The sequence below is a fragment of the Arachis ipaensis genome, chromosome B01 (assembly GCF_000816755.2).
Source record: "Arachis ipaensis cultivar K30076 chromosome B01, Araip1.1, whole genome shotgun sequence".
In the NCBI taxonomy this organism is placed as follows: Eukaryota; Viridiplantae; Streptophyta; class Magnoliopsida; order Fabales; family Fabaceae; genus Arachis; species Arachis ipaensis.
The window spans coordinates 117,634,045-117,641,114 of record NC_029785.2 but is presented as its reverse complement, the minus strand read 5'-3'; positions in this window follow the sequence as shown (position 1 = coordinate 117,641,114).

Here is a 7,070-nt window from a genome sequence, read left to right as displayed (position 1 = left end):
GACTGTGACGAGCTTCAAACTCGCGAGTGCTGGGCGTAGTGACAGACGCAAAAGGAGGGTGAATCCTATTCCAACATGATCAAGAACCTCAGATGATTAGCCGTGCTGTGACAGAGCATTTGGACCATTTTCACAAGAGGATGGGATGTAACCATTGACAACGGTGATGCCCTTGCATAAAGCCAGCCATAGAAAGGAGTAAGACTGATTGGATGAAGACAGCGGGAAAGCAGAGATTCAGAGGAACGAAAGCATCTCTACACGCTTATCTGAAATTCTCACCAATGAATTACATAAGTGTTTCTATCCTTACTTTATTATTTATTTTCGAAAACTCCATAACTATTTTATATCCGCCTGACTGAGATTTACAAGGTGACCATAGCTTGCTTCATACCAACAATCTCCGTGGGATCGACCCTTACTCACGTAAGGTTTATTACTTGGACGACCTAGTGCACTTGCTGGTTAGTTGTATCGAAGTTGTGACAAATTATGAATTGAGATTAGAGCACCAAGTTGTTGGAGCCATTACCAGAGATCACAATTTCGTGCACAAGTTTTTGGCACCATTGCCAGGGATTGTTCGAGTTTGGACAACTGACGGTTCATCACGTTGCTCAGATTAGGTAATTTTCTTCTTATTTTGTTTTCACAAAAATTTTCAAAAATTTTTCAAAAATCTTTCAAAAATTTCTCATCTGTTTTCGAAAATTATTTCAGAATTTTTAAGAATGAATTCTAGAGTTTCATGAAAAATGTTGAAGCCTGGCTGGCTGTAAAGCCATGCCTAATTCTTTTAGGATAGGGGCTTCCAACCATCAGCATAGAGGCAAGTTAATTGGAATATCAGCTGTTGCATGCCTGATGTATATCCTAAAGCTGACTGGCTATTAAGCCATGTCCTACCCTCAGATTGGAGCTTTAGACTAAGAGTACAAGATTCCTGGAATTCATATTAAAAATTTTAGAATCCTTATTTTTCTTTTTCACATTAATTTTCGAAAATTCCAAAAAAAAAATTTAGAAAATCATAAAAATAAAAAAAAATATTTCATGTTTCTTGTTTGAGACTTGAGTCAATTTTAAGTTGGGTGTCAATTGCATGTTTTAAAGTTTGCATAAAATTTTCGAAAAATTCATGCATTCATAGTGTTCTTCATGATCTTCAAGTTGTTCTTGGTAAGTCTTCTTGTTTGATCTTGATGTTTCTTGTTTTGTGTCTTTTCTTGTTTTTCATGTGCATTTTTGCATTCATAGTGTCTGAACATGAAAGATTTCTAAGTTTGGTGTCTTGCATGTTTTCTTTGCATCAAAAATTTTTCAAAAATAAGTTCTTGATGTTCATATTGACATTCAAAGTGTTCTTAGTGTTCATCTTGACATTCATAGCATTCTTGCATGCATTCATTGTTTTGATCCAAAATTTTCATGCATTGCATCTTTTTCATGTTTTTCTCTCTCATCATAAAAATTCAAAAAAAAATCAAAAAAATATCTTTCCTTTTTTCTCTCATAAAATTCGAAAATTTGGATTGACTTTTTCAAAAATTTTTAAAATTTAATTGTTTCTTATGAGTCAAATCAAATTTTCAATTTAAAAATCTTATCTTTTTCAAAATCTTTTTCAAAAATCAAATCTTTTTCATTTTTCTTAGTTATTTTCGAAAATTTTAAAAATATTTTTCAAAAATATTTTTCTTATCTTTATCTCCTAATTTTCGAAAATAACATCATCAATTAATGTTTTGATTAAAAAATTTCAAGTTTGTTACTTACTTGTTAAGAAAGATTCAAACTTTAAGTTCTAGAATCATATCTTGTGATTTCTTGTGAATCAAGTCATTAATTGTGATTTTAAAAATCAAATCTTTTTCAAAACTAATTTCAATCATATCTTTTCAAAAATATCTTTTTTTATCTTATCTTTTTTCAAAATTTTATCTTTTTCAAAAACTTGATTTCAAAATATCTTTTCTAACTTCCTATCTTCTTATCTTTTCAAATTTGTTTCAACTAACTAACTAACTTTTTGTTTGTTTTTTATCTTTTTCAAAACTACCTAACTAACTCTCTCTCTCTAATTTTCGAAAATATCTTCCCCCTTTTTCAAAATTTTTTTTTAATTAACTAATTATTTTAATTTTTGATCTTAATTTTCAAAAAATTACTAACCTTTTTCAAAAACTATTTTCGAAAATCACTAACTCTTTTTCAAAAATAATTTTCGAAAATTCTCCTTCTCTCTCATCTCCTTCTATTTTATTTATTCATCTACTAACATTTCTCCCTCATTCCCCAAAAATCCGAACCCTCTCTCTCTTTGAGTTCAGATTTTCTTCTTCTTTTCTTCTACTCACATAAGGACCTCTATATTGTGGTATAAAGGATCCCTATTATTATTATTATTATTTTTTCTATGCCCTCTTCTTTGTCATATGAGTAGGAGCAAGGACAAGAATATTCTTGTTGAAGCAGATCCAGAACCTGAAAGGACTCTGAAGAGGAAACTAAGAGAAGCTAAATTACAACAATCCAGAGATAACCTTTCAAAAATTTTCGAACAGGAAGAGGAGATGGCAGCCGAAAATAATAATAATGCAAGGAGAATGTTTGGTGACTTTACTGCACCAACATCCAATTTACATGGAAGAAGCATCTCCATTCCTGCCATTGGAGCAAACAATTTTGAGCTGAAACCTCAGCTAGTTTCTCTGATGCAGCAGAACTGCAAGTTTCATGGACTTCCATCTGAAGATCCTTTTCAGTTCTTAACTGAATTCTTGCAGATATGTGATATTGTTAAGACTAATGGAGTAGATCCTGAAGTCTACAGGCTCATGCTTTTCCCTTTTGCTGTAAGAGACAGAGCTAGAGTGTGGTTGGATTCTCAACCTAGAGATAGCCTGAACTCTTGGGACAAGCTGGTCACGGCTTTTTTAGCCAAGTTTTTTCCTCCTCAAAAGCTGAGCAAGCTTAGAGTTGATGTGTTCAAACCTTCAGACAGAAAGAAGGTGAATCCCTCTATGAAGCTTGGGAAAGATACAAGCAGCTAACCAAAAAGTGTCCTTCTAACATGCTTTCAGAATGGACCATCCTGGATATATTCTATGATGGTTTATCTGAGCTATCAAAAATGTCATTAGATACTTCTGCAGGTGGATCCATTCACCTAATCCTTCAATTAAATGAGGACAACCTTGTGTTTAAAACTCAAGGATCTCTCTCTGTACCCATGGAGAGGAAGCATAAAAAGCTTCTCTCAAAGCAGAGTCAAACAAAGCCCCCACAGTCAAACTCTAAGTTTGGTGTTGGGAGGCCACAACCAAACTCTAAGTTTGGTGTTGGGAGATCTCAACAAAGCTCTGCACATCTGTGAGGCTCCATGAGAGCCCACTGTCAAGCTATTGACATTAAAGAAGCGCTTGTTGGGAGGCAACCCAATGTTTATTTATTTATTTCTCTTGTTCTTTCTTGTTTTATTAGGTTCATGATCATGTGGAGTCACAAAATAAATATAAAAATTGAAAACAAAATCAAAAACAGCAGAAGAAAAATCACACCCTGGAGGAAGACCTTACTGGCGTTTAAACGCCAGTAAGAAGCATGTTTTGGGCGTTCAACGCCAGAACAGAGCATGGTTCTGGCGCTGAACGCAGAAATGGGCAGCATCTGGGCGTTTGAATGCCAGAAATGCACCCTGGAGAAGAGCTGGCGCTGAACGCCCAGAACAAGCATGGTTCTGGCGTTCAACGCCAGAAATAGGCTACAAATGGGCGTTCAACGCCCAGAACAAGCACCAATCTGGCGCTGAACGCCCAGAGTTGTGTACAAAGGCATTTTACATGCCTAATTTGGTGCAAGGTTGTAAATCCTTGAACATCTCAGGTTCCTTGACACCTCAGGATCTGTGGACCCCACAGGATCCCCACCTACCACCACTCACTCTCTTCCCTCTTCTCAATGTTCATCCTTTCTTTCCCAAAACTCTTCACCAATCACCTCATAAACTCCACATACCTTCAAAATTCAAAATCAAGTTCCCACCCAATCCCACCCATATGGCCGAATACACACATCCCTCCATCTCCTCCATATCTTATTCTTCTTCTTCTTCTATTCTTTCTTCTTTTTCTCGAGGGCGAGCAACATCCTAAGTTTGGTGTGGTAAAAGCATAGCTTTTTTGTTTTTCTATAACCATTAATGGCACCTAAGGCTAGAGAAACCTCAAGAAAGAGGAAAGGAAAGACAATTGCTTCCACCTCTGAGCCATGGGAGATGGAAAGATTCATCTCACAAGCCCATCACTAAGAAAAGGATGGAGCAAACAAGAGAGCCCATTCATGGAGCTCAAGAGGCGCAGGAAGCTCATCACCATGAGATCCCGGAGATGCCTCAAATGAATTTTCCTCCACAAAACTATTGGGAGCAAATCAACACTTCCCTAGGAGAATTAAGTTCCAACATGGGACAATTAAGGGTGGAACATCAAGAGCACTCCATCATCCTTCATGAAATTAGAGAAGATCAAAAAGCAATGAGGGAGGAGCAACAAAGACAAGGAAGAGACATAGAAGAGCTCAAGGACATCATTGGTTCCTCAAGAAGGAAACGCCATCATCACTGAGGTGGACTCATTCCTTGTTCTTACATTCTCTGTTTTTCGTTTCTCTATGTTAAGTGCTTATCCATGTTTGTGTCTTATTATATGATCATTAGTAGTTAGTAACTATGTCTTAAAGTTATGAATGTCCTATGAATCTATCACCTCTCTTAAAATGAAAAATGTTTTAATTCAAAAGAACAAGAAGTACATGAGTTTCGAATTTATCCTTGAACTTAGTTTAATTATATTGATGTGGTGACAATGCTTCTTGTTTTCTGAATGAATGCTTGAACAGTGCATATGTCTTTTGAAGTTGTTGTTTAAGACTGTTAAATATGTTGGCTCTTGAAAGAATGATGATAAGGAGACATGTTATTTGATAATCTGAAAAATCATAAAAATAATTCTTGAAGCAAGAAAAAGCAGCAAAGAACAGAGCTTGCAGAAAAAAAAAAGGCGAAAAAAAATAGAAAGAAAAAGAAAAAGCAAGCAGAAAAAGTCAAAAGCTCTTAAAACCAAGAGGCAAGAGCCAAAAGCCAATAACCCCTAAAACCAAAAGTCAGAGGTTGAAGAAGGACTGCTGATGATGTTGGATTCTGACCTCCCTGCACTCAAAATGGATTTTCTGGAGCTACAAAACTCAAAATGGCGCGCTTCCAATTTCGTTGGAAAGTAGACATCCAGGGCTTTCCAGCAATATATAATAGTCCATACTTTGGCCGAGTTTAGACGACATAAAAGGGCGTTGAACGCCAGTTCTACGCTACTGTCTGGAGTTAAACGCCAGAAACAAGTCACAAACCAGAGTTGAACGCCAGAAACACGTTACAACCTGGCGTTCAACTCTAAAAAGAGCCTCTGCACGTGTAACATTCAAGCTCAGCCCAAGCACACACCAAGTGGGCCTCGGAAGTGGATTTATACATCAATTACTTACTTCTGTAAACCCTAGTAACTAGTTTAGTATAAATAGAACTTTTTACTATTGTATTAGACATCCTGAGTTTTATCTTCGGATCATAGAAGTCTTGGTTACTCCGGTTCCCCTCTGGGGCCGAGACCAATGAACTCCATTATCACTTATGTATTTTCAACGGTAGAGTTTCTACACTCCATAGATTAAGGTGTGGAGCTCTGCTGTTCCTCAAAGATTAATGCAAAGTACTACTGTTTTTCTATTCAAATCAACTTGTTCCGCTTCTAAGATATTCATTTGCACTTCAACCTGAATGTGATGAACGTGACAATCATCATCATTCCCTATGAACGCGTGCCTGACAACCACTTCTGTTCTACCTTAGATTGAATGAGTATCTCTTAGATCTCTTAATCAGAATCTTCGTGGTGTAAGCTAGATTGATGGCGGCATTCATGGGAATTCGGAAATTCTAAACCTTGTCTGTGGTATTCCGAGTAGGATTCAGGGATTGAATGACTGTGACGAGCTTCAAACTCGCGAGTGCTGGGCGTAGTGACAGACGCAAAAGGAGGGTGAATCCTATTCCAGCATGATCGAGAACCTCAGATGATTAGCCGTGCTGTGACAGAGCATTTGGACAATTTTCACAAGAGGATGGGATGTAACCATTGACAACGGTGATGCCCTTGCATAAAGCCAGCCATAGAAAGGAGTAAGACTGATTGGATGAAGACAGCGGGAAAGCAGAGATTCAGAGGAACGAAAGCATCTCTACACGCTTATCTGAAATTCTCACCAATGAATTACATAAGTGTTTCTATCCTTAGTTTATTATTTATTTTCGAAAACTCCATAACTATTTTATATCCGCCTGACTGAGATTTACAAGGTGACCATAGCTTGCTTCATACCAACAATCTCCGTGGGATCGACCCTTACTCACGTAAGGTTTATTACTTGGATGACCCAGTGCACTTGCTGGTTAGTTGTATCGAAGTTGTGACAAATTATGAATTGAGATTAGAGCACCAAGTTGTTGGAGTGATGAGCGGATAATTTATACGCTTTTTGACATTGTTTTTAGTATGTTTTTAGTAGGATCTAGTTACTTTTAGGGATGTTTTCATTAGTTTTTATGTTAAATTCACATTTCTGGACTTTACTATGAGTTTGTGTGTTTTTCTATGATTTCAGGTATTTTCTGGCTGAAATTGAGGGACTTGAGCAAAAATCAGATTCAGAGGTGAAGAAGGACTGCTGATGCTGTTGGATTCTGACCTCCCTGCACTCAAAGTGGATTTTCTGGAGCTACAGAACTCAAAATGGCGTGCTTCCAATTGCGTTGGAAAGTAGACATCCAGGGCTTTCTAGCAATGTATAATAGTCCATACTTTGCTCAAGTTTAGATGATGTAAACTGGCGTTCAACGCCAGCTCTCTGCCCAATTCTAGAGTTCAGCGCCAGAAGGGGATCAAAAACCAGAGTTGAACGCCAGAAATGGATCAAAACCTGGCGTTCAACTCCACAAATGGCCTCTGCACGTA